We start from the raw sequence: 20,946 nt of genomic DNA, 5'->3' as shown, positions 1-20,946 counted from the left end.
TCAAGTTCTAAGTATTTTAGAGCATTGGTTGTAACCAAAGTCATTAAATCTTATAACATTTAGACGTAATTTAGAAACAGTGTATTTGCATTCTAAGAAAACCCAAACCCATATACAAAAGGAGCTATCGAACTAGTTCAATTGAATCCAGTGGCGTAAATAACACCCCCTCATCCCCCCCGTGTAAGGAGGGCATCGGGGGAGTCGTAAAAATGATAAATTAAAAAAGACCGATAGATCCCAAAAGTTTACCTTTCGGCGTTAATCTTCTTTATTTTATATATATAAAAATGGATGTATGTGTGTGTGTGTGTGTGTTTGTTCCGGCAAAATTCTCGAACGCCGGGAGCGATTTCAACCAAACTTGGTCCACGTATGACTTACAATCTGGAAATAAATACTGTGGGGGTAAGACACTCCTGGGGGTGGAATGGGGGTGGCAGGTAAAAATAATCGAAAACTACGGATATTAGTGTGGAATAAATAGTTTTCGTGGCCGCTAAGATGAATAGTGACACTCCCAATGCCGTTCAACTTCAAGTTCATTTTACACTATAGTTAGAATTCATTATATTCCTGCCTAACGCAAGATTGGGATAAATAAATACCCGGGCAACGCCAGGTAATCATCTAGTATATATATATATATTCAACCAAACATATTATATTTTTGTGCACTTACAACTGAAAGCAAAAAACGTTAATCACTAGAAAAGTAGAAAGTGGATTACCAGGTTCATTAGCTGAATAGTTCTCAAGTCATTGATTACGTCGCCAAATAGTATACGACAGGTAAGACAATGCTGACTTTCAACCTTGTGACGAGATTTGCAAATAATTTGACATGTAGGCTAACAGACAAAATCTGATATTACCACTTCCTTTTCAATACTTTGCTTTTCTTCCATTTTTCCTATCCTTGGTACACTTTTCGTCGGTCTACTGCAGTAGTCATGGACGCGTTACTCGCTTCGTTTTACAGCACATAATGTGGTTGGTAGTTTGTCATTTTTAACAAAATTTCGTTGCAACACTGCTGTGCACTGTTTCATCACAAAAGATCAAAAAAGTCACAGATGTGACGTTGGGTTTTTTAGCGCCGAAGTGACGGACCAACGATAAAAATGTTGCTGAGGAAAGTTCTTTGTTTTGATGTTTTTATATTGATTCAAATTACATGTATGTATTTTCATATTTGTATAGACTATACCTAAAGTAAATGCAGGAGTGTAGAAACGAATGCCTTTTTTAAACGAGCAGGGGCGCACAACTGAATGTTGCGGGGGGGCGCAAATCGTGTTAGTTACGCCACTGATTGAATTCCAAAATATTTGTTAAGCCACAATTTGTTAGAACGATAGTACTCTCTTCAACCATGATACTGAAAACATTTCCTTTTTGTAAACACCTCTGCATCCAACGACAATGTAGACAAGTAAAGAGTGAGCTATTTAAAAATAGAACTTCAGGCATGAGGTAGGATGCAATATGTTTAAAGATTAATTAACTGTTTCGAGAATGATTTTTCAATTGTGTTTACCATAGTTAAGAAATTATGTACCATATGCTTTCAATTCAGTTTTCTTTGAAAGGGATAAAAACATCCCTGGCAGAGATAAAAATAATTTTCTTTGGCCGGGGATATTTTTTTCTTGTGTGTTTGCTTCTGGTGAACAATTACTTCTATGCACGATGGATAAAAAGAATTTGCTTCTGTTGAACAATCCTTTGTGTGCACGATTCGATTACCAAAAGAATTTGGTTCTGGTGAACAATTTATTCCGTCGATTGTTTAAACAAATAATTACTTGATTGATTTTATTGGCTAGTTTTATTTTACTTCTTGCTTAATTCATAACTGGTAGGAGGATTTCTATGGTTCAACGTACGGAACCATACTTTTGAGAGACGAACAGGACACCGTGTGTTACTACCTCCTCATTTTTGTAATGTGCTCTCACTGATAAGAAATCCAATGTTCAGTACTCTAACAATCGCAGAACAGCAATGCATACAGTGTTAACCTCAAGTTACCGTTTGTCGCTGTATCGTAGCAACTTAATTATAAGAGCCACTCAAGAGTTAGATCAGAAAAATATATTGTGAAGTTCGTTCGTATTTGGAAATCTTCGTGAATTGTAGTAAGAAAGTTTACATAATTCTTTTTTTTTTTTTCAGGCTTTGCAGGAAAGGTAAGTGCAGTGTTGCTCCATTAATAGTTTTATTGTTGAATCTGTATATTTCTTGTAATTTTAATTTTTTGCTCATAGTTATTGTACAGCCACGAACACTTCTGGGTTGTTACAATTCCATTGACAGTCAATGGGATTTTTACAACACAGAAGTGTTCGTGATTGTACGTACCGAACTTTCTATACAACTTTTCCGGAATGTCTGAAGTAGCGACGCGCAGAGGCGAAAGCTTGTGGGCGGGGCCAGACTAGGTGGAGAAGGGTGTGATTGGCTAGTCAAGTCGCCCCCTCCCGCGCGTCCCCTCCTCTCCGCGCGTTCATTTGACGAGGCACACACCCGCAACGTGCGCCCAGGACGAGTTCGCGTTCTCTTACTCCAGACATTCCGAAAAATGAATATACCTTGTGTAGTTTACGAATTAGAACAATGCTGTTCAAAACTCGTGTTAAGAAACTAACCAGAATGACATAAACCATGGTTGTAATTAGAGCATCGATTTGTTTACTGAACTGTACCGCTTAGTTATTTTCCTATATTGGGAGAGGGAGGGCAGAATAATGTTAACATAATCTCTCTTATCATTCCACACCTAATCAACTTTTTTTCCATATTTTGTAGCTCACTTCTCTCATTTCGATGATGAAAATTCTCAAATCTTAGGTTGGTGTGTCAACTAGTTCTCTGAACTTGCCAAATTTCATTTCAAGAAATCAACAAAGATTCTTTAAAATTGCATGAAGAGCTCACGAAATTGGGGAGGAGATTGAATTGAATGTTTACTTTGTTCCGGGAGAGGCTTGGCTGTTGCTGTTGAACCACCTAATCCACCAAAAGGACAAATTAATTAATTTTAATGAAAATAAATTAAAGAACGAGGCAATAAAATTAGGGTAAAATGGGAAGACAATAGACACAATACGAACAATGTATTACAAAGAGTTACAAGTGATATGAAAGTTTGTGAGAGCTTAGCCTACTTTTACGTACATGAATTTTCAGTGATTCACGGAGCATTGTTGCGAAGATGTTTTTAAGTGTTGTTGTTTATGGAATGATTTTCAGGTTTTAGGTGCTGCGTGCGTACCTGAACGCGAAAGGTCTCAGTGTCATCCGTGTGTTTTCATGTGAAATGCTACGTGATAGGGTTTGTAATAAAAATAAAATTTGATTTTCAAAATTCTGAAAATTGTTCATGGTGATGTTAGTCGATTACGGGAGTTTAATCTTAGGATCGTGGCGGCATTCGGCTACTTATTATCAGTGGCGGCGATTGGCTTCCAGAACGGGGGGGGGCAAGGTGCTTAAACTGGGGGGCAACGACAATTTAATTCCCTTTGTATATGAGGTTTAGTATAGTGCGGAGGCAAAAGTAGCAAAAGGTAGGGGGCAACTGCCCCCCCTCGTCCCCTCTAATCGCCGCCACTGCTTATTATAATTTATAAATTTGTAGTGTTTTGTTGAAAATTAGGTACGTCTCAGCCATGTTACCGGTTCTAGACCCTAGCGTCAATTACACTGCGCCACGATAGGTTCTCCTGAAGGCTGCGACTTGCAGCCCAATCTGGCAATCACCTTTCGTTCGGGTTTCGAGTGCGATAACAGGAATGCCATCGGGACAGTCGCGGTAAGCGATCAAACGATCTAATCGGGGGGCGCATTGTTTTCCGACTCAAAATTTGTTCAAGGTTTGCGCAGGAATTTTCATTAACAGATATATTAAAGTGGAAATATTCTGATTAATTGGAATTTTGCGGTGTTCGAAATGGAACATGCCAATGAGAATCAGCACTTACAAAATAAATTTTATGACATTGACCAGAGGAAACAAAGATTCCATTATAACCAGTCGTTGTCAACTAAATTAAACCAAATTTTATATTTGTCAACAACCCTAGACATAATGGAACTAATATTCTCGATGGTATGCCATAATTTATTCATTAAAATTAAATTTCAAGGGTACATATTAATTAATCTTCTATCCATTTTTTATATATATATATGTATAAATGGATGTATGTGTGTGTGTGTGTGTGTATGTTTGTTCCGGAATAACTCTCGAACGCCTGGAGCGATTTCAACCAAACTTGGTACACATATCACTTGCAATCTCGAAAGAAATACTGTAGGGGTAAGACATCCCTGGCACCCCTAGGGGTGGGGTGGGAAGGGGGTGACATGTAAAAATAATCGAAAACGACCGATATTAAATTCAGCACAGACATCCGTGACTCTATGCAATCCCTCACAACGATGGTGTTTCTCGGGTTGTCTAACATTCAGGCTGATATGAGTTTGTGTTGCAAAAACGACAGATATTAGTGTGGAATCCATAGTTTACCGGGTCGCTAAGATGAATAGTGACACTCTCAATGCTGTTCAACTCCATTTCATTTTACACTATAGTTAGAATTCATTATTTTCCTGTCTAATAGAAGATTGGAATAAATAAATACCCGGGCAACGCCGGCTAATCAGCTAGTAAACCTATAAAGTTAGAAGAAATAGAAAGATACGAGTAAAATGGTTGGGATCAGTTCATCGACTTTTTTTTTAAAAAAAAAAAAAAGAAACAAATTTACATTGCCGCAGGCTCAGGAAGGTTGTGAAGCACTGTTATATACAGTAGTCGCCAAATATTATTTCTTATGATTGAAAATGAAGTGAGACAGGTTGGCATGAAGCGGCTTTACCAACAATCCAAGATTCTCTACGGTACCACCACTCTTCACATCAGACTTGATGTTTACTTCAGAACCTGAGGTACCATGCCTAAAAGCACAGCAAGAGCCGTAGAGGACGAAACAAAAGACCTCCATTAGCATTAGACGTTAATTACGACCTAACAACATGGAGTCATCATCAAGCAGCAGACACGCACAATGATTTCTCAACACTCAACCCAAGGAACATCCAGCAGCAAATGAATGCAATGCAATTAATTATAATTTTTGTTCGGGCATTTGCCAGGTTGAAAAATGATAAAAAAGGAAGATTGTATTGAAGCGAGGAATGCTGACATAATCTCATTTTAATTACCATCTCTTTGCCTTGTAATGGTCGTCTCTGGCTCTGGTGTTCTTGTGCTTGCCCGCTTATGGCGTTCGTTGTTGTGGCTGGTGGCGCTGGCGTCGGGCATGGAAGTCTTGAAGCACATGCCTCGAGGATATTCAGTGATTTGTCTGTGCGCTGTTGATGTATGCTCCTTCGCCTCCCACCAGCTTTGTCTTATTTCTGTAAAATATTGTCCTTCATTTGTCTTTTCTTCGTCATGTCTTCACCTGAATGCAAGTTGCCTTTGTCAAGCCCTTATTAAGAAATGGGCAATTTATCCGGATTTCGGATCTGTTATCTGAATATCCTCATTGTCTGTTAAGGAAATTACAAGAGTAATTGTAACTTAGTTACTTATTTATTTCACCTATAACAGAGCTTTCGCTCCAATTACAATAGGCTTACATATATTTTAAACAATTAAAACATTACAATTTCAACAATACAAAACAAAAGAAGAAGAAAGAGCAAAACTACAATAATCATTTTGTATACTAAAGTTCAAATCACCAACCCTGAGACCTTCTGTAAACAAAACCACGTGCATGCAGAAAGCATTGCAAACTCATAGAAGTAAAATAATCCACACGAAAATTCAGCGTTGTTACAGGATTCATTACGTAAGGTAAAACAACGGCTAATTTGTAGTATGAGATACGCTGCCGCAAATGACGTCTCACTTTAAACCCAATGCGCTTTATTTTATACTTATTGCTTCACCTTTATGGTTAACTCCTTGCACCAGTTATCATTTCCCATAAATTTGGCTTCTTTCTTGCATGCGAATTGAATATATTTTACTTGCATTTTTTTAGACAAAATGATATAACATGGTAATGTATATTTCTAAGGTTTGGTATAAATAGGAGTGTATTTGAAATTTGTTTGTAGATTTTATGTAAATTGCATCTTATGTAAATAAAATATATAATGGACATAAACAGCCATATGCAATGCTGTAAGGTGATGATCAAAACAAGACAAAGAAAGTTCGTAAATTTATTGCGGTTGGAAACTTTGACAAGCATCCTAATAACGATTTTTGTTCCTCCAAATATAGTGCACTTCGTAAAATAACTTGGTGACATGGCAAGGCAAGATAAGTGTGAACATTTTGTAGGAATATGCATTGTAACTTTCAATGAGCTTAGAGATTTGTGTACATAATGATATTTTATAACATTAGTTATTTTCTAAAAATAATCATGTGAACAGCAAGGAAGTAGTGCCACTTAGTAATATTGCCTGACTTGTCCTCAGAAAAATAACATGGCGAGTTCTATGCGTGCGGGAAGGTCTCCGTGTTCTCCGAGCAATAACAGCCTAATGTAGAGTCAGCAAAGCCGCCAATACTGCACAGTGAAAATTTACCTTTACCAGTATGTACCTTTTCGCAAAATATCGACGATGACGTTGAGATATCAGAGGAAAGTCCTAGTGACAATAAAAACGAAAGTGATTTTGAAGGATGTAGTTCTACACCGCAAGCATTCACCCAAAGCGAACTGAATGATTTGATTCGTGACCTAAATTTGTCAAAAACAAACATCATCTGAAATTCTAGCATCGCGACTAAGAGAAAAACATTGTCTTCAGGCTGGTGTTACTGTAACATCATATAGAACAAGAGAACACAATATTCTTCCTTACTTTAGCGAAGAAAATGATCTTGTGTATTGTAACAATATTCCTGAGCTTTTGCTGCTGTTAGGTCTATCAACATATCGCCCAGAGGATTGGCGTTTATTTCTGGACAGTTCTAAAAGAAATTTGAAAAGTGTTTTACTACACAATGGTAATAAACATCCTTCAGTTCCTATCGGACACTCCAACAAAGCTTAAGGAAGAATACCAAAACATAAAAATGGTTTTAGAAAAAAAATAATATGCTGAACATAAGTGGCTCGTGTGTGTGGATTTGAAGATGGTGATTTTTTTTTTCTAGGACAGCAAAGTGGGTACACAAAACATCCCTGTTTCCTATGTTTGTGGGATAGTCGTGCTAGAGAAAAGCATTGGACGATAAAAGTTTGGCCCCCAAGGGAAAATATTACAGTGGAAAAAGCTAATATCATTCATGAATCGCTGATAGATAGGGACAAAATCATCCTTCCGCCACTACATATTAAACTTGGGTTGACAAAACAGTTTGTCAAGGCCTTAGATACAAGTGTTGATTGTTTCAAATATATATGCCACACTTTTCCAGGACTAAGTATAGAAAAATTGAAGGCAGGAATCTTTGACGGACCACAAATTCGTACACTTATAAAGATACCAATTTTACAACTTACATGTCCTACATCGAATCTGAGGCCTGGCTGAGCTTTGTGTCCGTCGTCAAAAACTTTTTGGGGAATCACAGAGCAGAAAACTACCGCGATATAGTTGGAAATATGTTGAAAAATTTTGAGAAATTGGGAGCTAATATGAGTGTGAAGATACATTTTCTACATAGCCACATTGACAGATTTCCTGAGAACCTTTGTGATTTTAGTGAAGAACAGGGAGAAAGGTTCCATCAGGATATAAGGATAATGGAAGAAAGGTACCATGGACGGTGGGATCGCCACATGATGGCCGACTACTGTTGGAGCTTACAGAGGGATTGTCCTAAAAAGCAATACAGCAGGAAATCGTATAGAAAACGTTTCACATAGTTTGTTACTTCATTGTGTACATATTTTCTTAATTATTACGATCATAGGCCTATATAAATGTATTTTTATAATAATGATTGTAATCACAAAAAGAAATATTAAATTGTTGTTGGAAGTTCATTTATATGTGTCTTATGTTTCCGCCATTTTGGTTTAGTTGCATTTATTTCATAAATTAGAGCCAATTCAGGAAATATATTAGTGCTCCCCTGTGCATAGCACCACGCCATGAAGGCGTATAGGGGGTGTGGGGATAACGCCCCACACTTTCTTGATCCGGTCGTGAGTGGGGTGATGTGATCAGCATCACGCCCCTGACCGCCTTTACCCCCCAAGGTTTCCCCCAGGTACCCATGTTATTCGACACTGGGTGGGCGCCATATTATTATATCATTATTCAGCAGCATGAAATCGCCTTAAATTAGCTCTCAAACACTGTGCCGCAATTTCACTGTTCCCCAGTGGGAAAAACTATCTTGAATGATAGCTCAGACGCTCAGTTTAAAAATATATTTAAAAACCCTATTTATTTCGTTCATTAAATATGTACAAAGAATTACATAAGAAATAACATGATCCTCTTTAATTGAAACACTGTAATATATATATAAGAGAGGTTCGTACGCTGGCCTAGACCAGCAGTACTAGTTCAAACATGTCACTAGCATACATGACATGTTCCTCTAATTCCCTCCCCTTCTTGTTTATAATGAAAATTGCCTCGCAAAAATAGACTAAACTTGATTGAATTTACAACTAATTATGCGCTTTTCTTGAAATTATATAAAATCAAAACTGGGATGATTCTTTTTCCACCCTGCCAGAGTCCCTTTAATCCCAGATTAAATAAAAACCGGACACCTTGACAGTGTTGAATCTACAAATTGAAACTAATATTTTCGCGCAGCAATGTACTTGGCTTGTCACCAACGGATAGACATATACTTGTAATTAAACGCCCTTAATTCCCCCGGATACGACGTTTCTCTAAGAACAATACAAATGTGCACCGAAAACTAAGCGTTGGCTTGTCACCAAACGAATCAAGAAAATTGCGTGGACTTATCTATGAATTTCGATGTAAGAAAATAGTTGATCCGTGGCCGCTAGACATTTGACTAGCCCAGCCACTCTACCGGCACCGAAAGAACCTTCCAAAGGTCTCCACTCTTGCCCAAGAAACGTAAGAATGCCAACCCCCGTTACTCAATCGGTTCCTTATATAGGCGATTCGAAAAAAGCCAGTAAACTGGACATTTCCACCCCCTTCATGTTTGAAAGGACAAGGTTTTGAGACAAACCGCCTTCTGCAAGCTGGCTTTCACCGTCACGTAGGCCAGTCCTACAGCAGGTTACATTGAAAACTGCATAAAAAAGAAATATAGCTGTCACTAAAAGAAATAACATTGAATGTACAAAAACTAAATATGCTGACCAAGACAGATATTTATTTTATTATAAAACATAAAACTAAACGTAACGTTTCAACCTTCTAGCAAGGTTTTCTTCAGACTCTGCACCAAGTACAAATGTAAGAACGTACAAGGTACAGAGTCTGAAGAAGACCTTGCTAGAAGGTTCTTGTACCTTGTTACATTTGTAGGGGAAACCGGGGCACTTTGTCACAATTTTCACATATAATTTTTTTGTGGCTCTCACGTAAGGCCGAGAATTATAATTTTTTACATGCAAATACTTAGTTATCTTGTGCACAACATATGTTCCTCTGTACAATGTAACTCATCCTGAACTGGGCTTATTAACTCTTCTTTATGGTCAATACAGTTGTGACAATGTACCCCATATGCGGGATAAGTTGTCACAATATCTGGGGCAAGTTGCCACATGCTTTTCTAGTGGCAGTTTCATTAAATAGGTATATATTATTAATGCAACTCCTAGAAAAAGACTGGAAATGTTACTAGCACTAAATACTTAGCATGTAAAAGAGACTTAAAAGCTAATTAAATTAAATGGTAAATTATGCTAGTTAAACAGGAAATAAAGTAGGTGGGCCTGTATATTTTCTTCATCCCAAAAGATACATATATTGTTACATCAATCTTTGTAGGTAAACCACAACTTCATGAAAACAACACTAGCTTACAGAGTAGCTAATGAAGCAAAACTACAAACTTAAAGGTTACAGAAAACTGTTTCAGTAAGAACATTCGCAAAAGATAGGGCCTACACTTCCAACACACGAAATTTGCCAGTGGCATTCAACTTTCTTGTGATTTTAGAGTTAATAAATTGCAAAAATATTCCTATATATATGTCCGAAGCTTGTTTTAGGTATGATACTAGTAAATCTTCCTCATGTTGCGCAAATACTCTGTTACATGTTGAGTAATCCAATGTGAATGAGCATTGCCCGGACTGTAGTTCACTATCTGTAACACATGCACAAAATCTCGCCAATGTTCTGTAGTGGACATGAAATTCTTGGGCAGGTTTACTTATAGATACGGGGTTGTCATTTCTTTTCACGGCTCTTGCTGCAGCCAATAGGTTTCCCATGGGCGGGGCATTCCTCTCAGTCTTTCTCTTGTATGTTCTCACCATCTGAGCCCGACCCTGTGGCTGAGTGGTTAGCACATCGCGCTGCGACGCCAAGGGTCCCGGGTTCGAATCCCGGTCGGGCTTGGTTGTTTGTGAATGTCCATTCATCAATTTCATCATTTCATCACTCATCCCCATCTTCGCAAATTAGCCAAGAGGCACAAAACGCGAAGTTAAATAAACTAAATCAAATCAAATCAAAGAAATCAAATTCTTACCATCTGCGAAGCAACAGAGCCACTTATTAAAAGAGAAATACACCACTTGTATCATGACTAACACACAGTGGGGCACATTGTCACAGTGACAACATGCCCCGTCTTATTTGTGACAACTTGCCCCACGCGTCGTAGTTCCTCTTTTTAAAAAATATCTGTACCAAGCAATAAGATTAAGCGCATTCAGAGTACCACATTATGAAGCTCTATTTCTAACCTACATAACACACACGAAAATACTTACTGCTCACGCTTTCACGAACACACAGTAGGAAAATTCCAGGACTCAAAAAATTTACACTGAAGCACTGAAAACAGACAAAGCTCAACTGACTGAGCCACGTGTTTCCCGCACACTTCTAAGCGAGTACAGTTAGAAGTGATGTCTAGTAGGTAAAAGAGAAAGCAGCACCAGCTCGCTGACGTTTAGGCTTTTCTCAGAATTGCTACTGTGACACCGTGCCCCTTGTGACAATGTGCCCCGGTCTTCCCTACTTGGTGCAGAGTCTGAAGAAGACCTTGCTAGAAGGTTGAAACGTTACGTTTAGTTTATGTTTTATAATAAAATAAATTTCTGCCTTGGTCAGCATATTGAGTTTTTCATATCATGGAAACAACGCTTAAAGGTGTTATAATAAAAACCTAATAATAAAAAGGATCTTGTAGTGAATCTATCATTACAAAACTGATCCGGAAAAAAGGTTCCTGGACCGAATTGAAATGTTTTAAACATAAAAAGATTATTTACGGCCTAGAACCCATTTAAGCTTGCTGATTCTTATCTCCCGGATGGAAATTGAATTTATTTACAATTCATGGACCTTTACTAACCCTGGGATTGTTAAACATCCAGAAACCCATAAATGCTAATGGATTCTATTTAGGTTCCGTAACAGGACCGGGACATTTTTTCTCGATCAATTTAAATTCGGTTTAAGTTGCGTATTGTTCCATTTCCATACGGAACTCGGACCGGATATAAACTGACCCGGAAAAGAGGTTCCTGGACAGTATTTAAATTGATCCGGAAAAATGGTTTGTGGACCGAATTGAAATAAACAGATAAAAGTGTTCTTTACGGTCCAGAACCCATTTATCTTTGCTAATTTTCTCTCTAGACAGGAATTCAATTGATTTAAAATTCTTAGAACTTTAACAACCCTGATTAACGGTAACGTACTACTTTTAGAAGCAAAATAAATAAACAACATAGTTGAGTCTCGTTTTTGTAAATTAACAGATTTTAAAATTTAACGATAGAATGTTGTAAATTTGAATGTAGCATCTCACACTGGACAGCCATAACCGAGGTAAAAGAAAAGCTAAAAGACAAATTGGTACCTTTTCCATAACGTGGGTGGGATGTTGCGTTGTAATTTTCTCATAGCTGACCAGTGACCAAACACAGGAGAAAGTAGATTGTTTTGTAACAAGCGTGCACATTACCCGTATTAAGTGGAAGCGAAAGTGCACGGAATGAGATTCCGCATATTATGCTGACATTAATAACCTTACATAATCATTTCTCGTATGAAATGTTTCTACGTAAGCTCAAGGTGGTGCTAAACTTTCCGATATTGTACTGTTTCAGATCACTGCCTGACTCCACGTTACTTTCAATGTCTATACTCATCAACGCACAGCCCAAATCCCCAGAACCTAGAAAACAAAGTTTGGAGGTATGTTCCTCTTACGACGTAAGCACCCAGTAAGGTGGGGTGTTCCGAAATTCAACCCCTAACTGGGAAAAGTTTTCAACCCAAATCCCTGGATTTAGTTCTCCTGTCTTTAAATTCCACGCGGGGTTTGCTTAATTTTTATATCTGAATATGATTGATAAATATGATTGATATGATTGAAAAAAATATATTAAAAAAAGGAAGGGATGAATTTTTAAATTCACACGACTCCATTTTCAAAATATATGACTTGAAACCATTTTCCACACGTTAACATGGGACATTCATAAGATTTTGTTTTCTACATATTAACATAATATTTTTACTACACCGAGAAACAAGTTTGTTGGGAATACAGGCCCGTAGCTAGAGGGAGCAGGCGGGGGGGAACCGCCCCCCTGAGAGCCTGCTTTGGCCCCCCGTGAAAAATACAGAACACATTCCTACCTCGAATTCTCACTAATCTTTACAATTGTTACTCTAGCAACATAACAAGGACACATATTGATTTTGTGATTTATTATGGTGTATGGGATTCCGTAAAATGTCGTATCAGGATTCGGGGGAAGGGGGGGGAAGAATTCCCTTCCAGATTCAGACTTCGGGAAATGATTTCGCAATTTTCAGTATCTAGAACAGTTGTGACATTTTGAGTAGTCTTGTATTAAATGTGCCTAATATATTTGGAACTGCTTAAATGTTTGTTTTCCAAGTCTACCTTTTGGTAATAGTGATTAATGTGGTAGAGAGAGGGAGTGGATATTTTATTTTTGTTACTTAGCGTTGCTTTTCTGCCACTTGTAGCTAATCGCAACAATGAGTGATGACGCAAAATTGATGAAGAGACACTCAGAAACAGTGCAGCAACCACAGGGGGCAGGGGGCATTGTCCCCCCGACCTTGGACGGAAGTCCATTCTAGGGGATGCAAACATTGAAGTATGAAAACAAGACTAGGAGAATCTAAGAATAGCAGGACAATTGGATACTCATAATGGAATTAGTATTTACGTGTTTATTGCATTTTTCTTCCAGACGACCAAGGGCACTTGCAAGGGGCACAGAGGGGCAATTGCCCCCCTCCCTTGATTTCAAATTTTATACAAATAAAAATACATTTCGTAAAATTTTCTGCTATTCTTATGTTCAAAATTCAGAGCCATAACTATGAGGCGGCGGGAGTCGGCCATGGAAGCCAAACGATCTATATATAAAAACAAATTAAACAGAATGCCATGGCGCCCCGTAAAATTATTTGCGCCCTATTAAAACAATTTCTTTCTATGAAACTTAATATGAAATATTAATGATGACACTGTAATCCAAGAAGCCATTTATCAATCAAGGGATTCCTATTTGTTTATCAGGTGTCAAAACATGTATTTCAACTATAATATAATACAATTTACACAATATTTTGCAAAATGGTTAATGTAACCAGTAGGCAAACATTGTCTGTAATGATGCAAGAGTCTCCCCTTTGAAGGAAATAGAGTCCGCGGTGGACTAAGGGACCCATGTTTTAATGTTTTAGCAAGTACAAGAAAATGTATTACAAATTTTTACACAATTCATCAAAGTGTAGATAATAATATTATTTATTAATGTAACCATTATTATTTAATTAATACGATTTGTCTTGTATAACACAACACAATGATGGTGTTGGATTCTCTTTAGATTCTTTTGTGAGTAAAAATCTTGCATACTGGAAACTAGAAGTAATCATTATGAAGCATGATTTATAAAGGGCTCCCTTAATCAGTTCTGCAGAGAGACCCAAAACTGTTGGTAAATATTAATCGTCTAATAACATTATCGACCTGAAATTATCAAGTAGATACAGGCCCTATTAGCCTACTTATGTTAAACTTTATATTCTTTGGCAATCTGGAAAGGTCATTACCGAAATATTGCCATTTGATGTTGCTCGAAGTTTTCTTTTGTTCGCTGCAGTTTCAAATTATCATCCCTTTTCTGTTACTTATATCTTTTGGGGGAGGGGGCAAGTGCCTCTATGTACCCAGTTATATCTGCCAATGTGACACAATATATTAAAAATTTACCCCCTCTAGGATTGACTTCGCCCCCCCCCCCCAAAGAAATCCTGGCTACGGGCCCGTGGGAATAACCAAAAAATAGTTTCCGTAACCAAACATTTGATTAAATGAGAGACAAACAAGTGATTGTTCAACAGTCAGTACCAAATGCTTTTAGCAATCGTGCACACAACTGATTGTTCAACAGAACCAAATTCTTTTAGCAATCCTGCACTGTGTCGTCCTAATTGCAAACACAGTTCTAATTGCAAACACTTCCTGCCTAAACAGGAATATACTGGAAGGGGTGCGTCCTAATTGTGAACACATTTTTCTGCCTTGTGACCTATAACTTTATCTCACACTTCCTGAGACATTTTAACTCTTTTTAAAAGAGAGTCGGTGACCTGTGGGTCCTGTTGAAACAGTTCCACATATCGTTTGGCAGTAAGAGGTATTTGAGCCACCGGTCCACAAAATAGTCGAAGAACTTCACGAGGTTTTTATTACGAGAAGCTTGCTCGTAAATATGAAGCCATCTTTCTTAATGATCTGCCAGTTTTGGAAAAGCTAAAGACGCACACATACGGATGCTCCTCCTTATTTCTTTATCTTCTTTGTAAGATGTTGTCATGCCAATTTCTTGAACTTTCCTCTAAAGACTTTGTGCAAAATAGAAAAAAAAACAACCGTGAATGTTAATCGTGGTAAAAACCTCTTTTAAAGCAGAAATAGTAGCAGCCTCGAAGTCAATGTTCACCGTTTCAGGGTTCCACTCTGGTATTTCCCTCAAGATTAATCGAAACAATCGTAAATAAGTGTCTTTTTCCTTGTCTGGTGGAAACGCAAAGACTAGAGGTACAATATTTGCTTCTAAATTCGTACATACCAAGTCTGCATGTATTGTATTATATCAGAAAACTGGGTAGCACAGCTTTCGAACGTTCCATCCATATTTATTTATTTATTCAAATTTCAGATACAGCACTTGTAAGGCCATTTTACACTGAAAATTCTAATAAATCAACAAGAACAAGTCAAGATAGTTTTAGGGATACATGTAAACAGATACGACATAAACAAGGAAACAAACAAAGGATTTACATATTCGTTTTTAGAGATGATCGGAAAATACTTTCAGGGGCAAAAATGTCGATGTCTGTGGGTAGTTTATTATAGAACTGTGGCAGCCTGTGGATCAGAGAGCGCTGTATAAGGGAAAGCTTATCGGTAGAGTTGTGGAACAATTCAGTGTTTTGGGTCGATCGAGAGGGAACTCTGAAGTTGAATTCTGGAAGCAGAAATTCAGATCTTAATTTTCTATTGATGATTTTATAGAAAAATTTCATATCGGCCATATCGCGTCGGGTCTGCAGTAACTGGATGTTCAAAGTAGTCAGGATGTCAGGTTTCTGAAGATGCCGCAGAGAAGGAATTCTATGACGAACAATGGCGGTAAAGAAGCTGAGGACGGAATCCATGCTAGAAAGATTTATATTGGAAGCCATGGCCCAGACTGGAGAACAGTATTCGAGAATCGGAGAAATGAATGACTTGAAAAACAGGCTAAGAGAAGTTGGAGTATCAATTTCAGTGAATCTGTAGAGGAGGCCTAAGAGACGCATTGCACTTTTAGTTGTAGCTGCGATGTGTTCCTTAAAGTTCAGTTTTTCATCTATGATAACACCTAGATCTTTTTGGGTCGCAATTGTAGTAATATAATTGTTTTCAAGAACATAATGAGAATGTATTTTGTTCTTTTTTAAAGAGACTGTGAGGGAGGAATATTTCTGCGGGTTAAGTTGTAGATTCCACTGCTTACACCATGGGTCTTCAAAGTCTCTCTTCCTTTGGTGCTGGCAAAGACCAGAATTCCCGTGTCTTACCCTTACCTGTATTTAGGTTTTCAGTTCTATGTGTTCGCAATTAGGATGCGGAAATATTTATCAGTTTCATGTGTTCGCAATTAGGCCGATTCAGGCGCTGTTCGCAATTAGGACGCAACCATCGTGCACACAAATGATTGTTCAGTAGAACCAAATTATTTTAGCAATCGTGCACACAAATGATTGTTCAACAGTACCAAATGCTTTTTAGAAATCTTGCACATTTGTTTAGAGATACCAAAACATATGGTGAAAATTACCAAATTTGCAATTTTGTAGTAGAGGCTACGAAATTCATTTATGAGGGTTACCAAAAAGGTTAACCAAACGCGTTTTCTTAATTCAAAGAAACCAGTCTTTTCTATTTCTGTAGAAAACAATAGACTATATAATTTAAAGGAATATGATGTTTATGTGTGTCTGCGTGTGTGATCTCCAAATTTGCCTCCCCAACGACGTATTTAGGGGAGTCCAGGCGGTCCGGACCCTCCCCGAAAGACTAAATACAAAAATCAACGAAAATAATGAAATAATAACATAACTAAAATTAAATAATAGAAATATATGTTGTTCAATCGAGTGTTATTTACTTCCACCGAACTTATTGGAAGGCAAGGATTATATTGGGATCATACGACTTTGAATGACAGTACCAAAGAAGATTTATCCAAGATTTATTACTATAGATATTTTCTACTCTTACGTCGGGCGGCCCTCATGCTGGCAAGGAAAGTGGGAAACGGGGAATACACCGCAGACCAACCACACAACAGCGGTGACTGCGAGAGTTACAAGGTCGAGGAGGGGAGGTGCAGCGCGCATCTCGTTCTATAGGCTGTTGCGTTTCTCATCGCGCTGGATTGGTCACTTCCCCGCTCCCCACTTCCCTTGCCAGCATATAAAGAGCCCGCCGTAAGAGTAGAAAAGACCGACCTATAGTTACAATAATATGTACAAAATGTTACCAGGAAGTTTACGTTTCGTCAGGTGCATCTAATATATATATATATTCTTTTGATATTCAATAAATATTCAATTATTTATCTATTTGGTATTAATTTCCTTGCCGCGGCAGTATTTTCATTATTACTTTGAGACACTTGGTTCCGACCCCCCCTCCGGACTAGATACGTGCCTGTCCCCCCTCCGCCCCCACTCATCCATCTAGCTACGTCCCTGGTTACCAGTTATTCAGTGAACACTTAATTTGCATTCTGCTTTGAGTTTTGACGACATCGTTGCAACAGTGTACGCTTTATCACAGAACCCTGCACCGTAACATGGAAAACATTCAACAATGGCGATGTTGTAAGGAGCCACTAGCCTGTGATAGAAAGAAGGAAGCATTGTTGATCAGCGTCACATGGCGAGGCCCACGGCTGCTCAAAGCGAAGGCATACATCTCCCGCTGCCCCTCAGCCAATAACTTAATTAACTCCATGGCATATTCCCTTTCGCAAGACAAATGACGGAGTCTTCGGAACAAATGCAAGGCCACGACCAATCATAACTCTGCTTCTCCGTCGAGTCTGGCCCCTCGCTGGGCGCCATGCACTTCCCATTTTTTTTCTCCCTCGCCGATAAAGGAGCATCCCGAAGGACCTCATGCCGGAGAGAACAGCGGGACGTATGTAGATCTTAAGAAGACATTTGTGTCAATTATCGCGTAGGCATCTGTACCTTTCTGCATGCTCGCAAATGGGAGAACTTGGCTTTGCTGTTGCCGATCGCCACCGGAGCGCTAGTGTCGCTACCAATATGGCCGCTCAAAGTGTGGTGCGATTTACAATCCCCTGTTCATAATGGAGGATACTGTTTCGAATAAATGCAGTGTAAAACCGATAATGTGTTTCAAAAAAATTAAACTGCTCGATAATTCCTGAAATTCCTGCAGTTGCACAGGAATTAAACGTTGCTTGATTTTCGGTGCAAACGTAAGAAAATTAGTGGTATGTAATACACCCCCTTTCCAAACAAAAGAGGCGGGGTCAGAAGTTTCTGTACAAACACGTAGAATATGGTTTCAGCTTTGTTGCCTACCTAATAAAGTTAAATTCAATTCGTCAAAAATATGATCTAAAAATTACCAAAATATGCACTTATGATCTACATTTTTCATAAATATGCCCCAAAGCAAGGAAAAAAATATGCTCTGACAACAAGTAAATTTCTAATGAATAAAGGCATCCCGATGGCGCAGTGGTTACGTCGTCGCCTTGTAATCAATGGGTCCCGGGTTCGATACCCTGTGGAGGTAGATAGTGGTTCGGATCCCACTTTAAACTGTAGGTCCAGTCCTGATTAGCTTTCTGTGCATAACGTGGACATAAAACACCAAATCATTTCTTTTTAGTGTGAGATAATTGCGTAAGATTATAAAACAGAAGAGATCCCAGTTAAAGGTATGAAATTTGGAAACATTTGAGACTATTTTTACATATGTTTTTTTTCAAATATTATGTACCATTATGCTGGGATAGTTTCACTTAGTTCACTTGATGAGTATAATATATAGTGACTATTTTGTTCAATTTTTCAAACGTAAACCGTAGCCCATCGACAGCCATGAACGTTCTTGTACAGTCACGGACACGTCTGGGTTGTAACGATTCAATACACTTTGCGATGTACAAATTAGCATTCTTAGATGCAATGGTCTCTTCCATTGCATCGGCGAACAGTGGTAAATGTCGGTAATGCACGGATATTTGGGTGCCGCTACCTTCAGGAGCTTATTCTTCGGTAGAGCCAACCAAATATCAATGAAACAATCACCACAGTCCGCCTCCAGCAAGCAAGTCGATAGGGGTAGCATACCACTGAAGGTTTTCATTGCAAAGAAAGAAATAATTACTATACTCCTTTTCCGGAATGTCTGGAGTAAGAGAACGCGAACGCGACCTGGGCGCACGTTGCGGGCGTGTGCGTCGTCAGCAGTTCTGTAGTAAACATGACAGCTCGCAAGCCTATTAGGAGAATTCTGCATTCAGGAGAGCGCCGCATAGTCTGGTCCCGCCCACAAGCTTTCGCCTCTGCGCGTCGCTACTCCAGACATTCCGGAAAAGGAGTATAATAAAACTGGAAACAATTTAACTTGAGTTTAATTTAGATATGTAAAAAAATAAAGAACAAAGTATAAATGATTCAGTTCATTTCTATTGAAATTTTTATAAAGGGATAATTATTACGTCACTTGGACTGGCGCACTGTTGTTCACTTTTGTTTGTCTTACCCACTCCACAGGTTCCTGGGCGACCCTGTCCTGGTGCAGCTCCTATCTTTCAGTCCTCATGGCCTTGGTTGGAACACTGTTCTGCATCACTCGTGGTCATGTTCGTATCGAACACACGTATATGGCACAGGACTGTGCCCAACAATACTTAGTACATTCGGTCGTCGTCATATGCACATCACACGCATAAATACACAGGACTATACATAACAATGCGACTGAAATGGAACTGTTCGTCGGTGAGTTCGAACTAGAAGTGATCACCGACCGATCTCGCTGGTGCTTCGATACGTTCGTCTCTCATCAGCACTCGAAATAAACTGGTTCCACAAAATTTAGAAGGTTAAGATTATGCTGAAATTGAATTTACTTTTTGAATTCTATTGTTGGAAATTTGGAGGGAAACGTTACAAGCAGCAAAGCACAGTTTGCAGTGATGTCTATGACTTAAGGCAATATATTCCCGTTACACCAAAGCAAAGTATCCAACCATATTACTATAAGTATTAAATCTTTGGAGTTTGCAACCAGTACAGAAGGATGCAGACCATATGATCGGGACTTATAACAGGGGTGATTGTGGAGAAGTGAGTTTTATGACTTATGTCGCCAGAATGGCTGGAGAGAGAGACACACAGTTGACAATAGCAGTGGCTGCCTCTGGGCTATTAGTGGAAAGATGAATAGACGAGAGAGCTAGGGTTAGCCGATAGTTGCCAGATTTAAGATATTTGCAAGAAATTTTAGTGTAAAGACAGGGATTTCAGAAGTAAAGATGGCTGAGATGCGAGGCTAGACTCGGGGCGAATCCTTTATGAGCCATGTGTGGTGAATTAGGGTTTGCAAGGGGAGATCTTACAGCAATATTGGCAAGAAGTTGCTGTGAAATCTGAGAAATGCTGAAAAAACCTAGAAATAAGAAGAAATGATAGAATTCTTAAATGATATGATAAAATAATTAGAAATGAAGTATAGATATGAACAGTGATAGAAAAGAACTGTTCCAACTTTCAAAAAGATCGATGTAACCCAAACGTACCTACAAACAGCTCTTTTTCACTGACTGACTGATGAAAAAAAGGATAAAATTTAGTCCACTTCGGAAATAACAAAGTGTAAAATAAAGTTTTTTAATACCTTGAAAATGTGCAAAAATATTCTGAATGTAATCGAAAATGATAAAAATATTCTTCGTTCCGATTAGCCAAAAGTGATAGAAAACCGAATCAAACAAACTAAATCAATAACAAAAATCAATTACAATATGCTCAGTCATGTACAAATGGCCAAATTATGCATACAAAGCCTATGTCCCAAATATTATTCTCTAGAGTGGAAGATACTTTATTTTCCCTGGTTGTATGAGTTTTGGAACAAATTAAGAAGTAGGTATGGATACTAGGAAAACATCTCCCCCCACACCG

Source organism: Lepisma saccharinum, chromosome 24 (genome assembly GCF_977018435.1).
Source record: "Lepisma saccharinum chromosome 24, izLepSacc3.1, whole genome shotgun sequence".
Lineage (NCBI taxonomy): Eukaryota > Metazoa > Arthropoda > Insecta > Zygentoma > Lepismatidae > Lepisma > Lepisma saccharinum.
Note: the sequence above shows the minus strand (reverse complement) of the source record.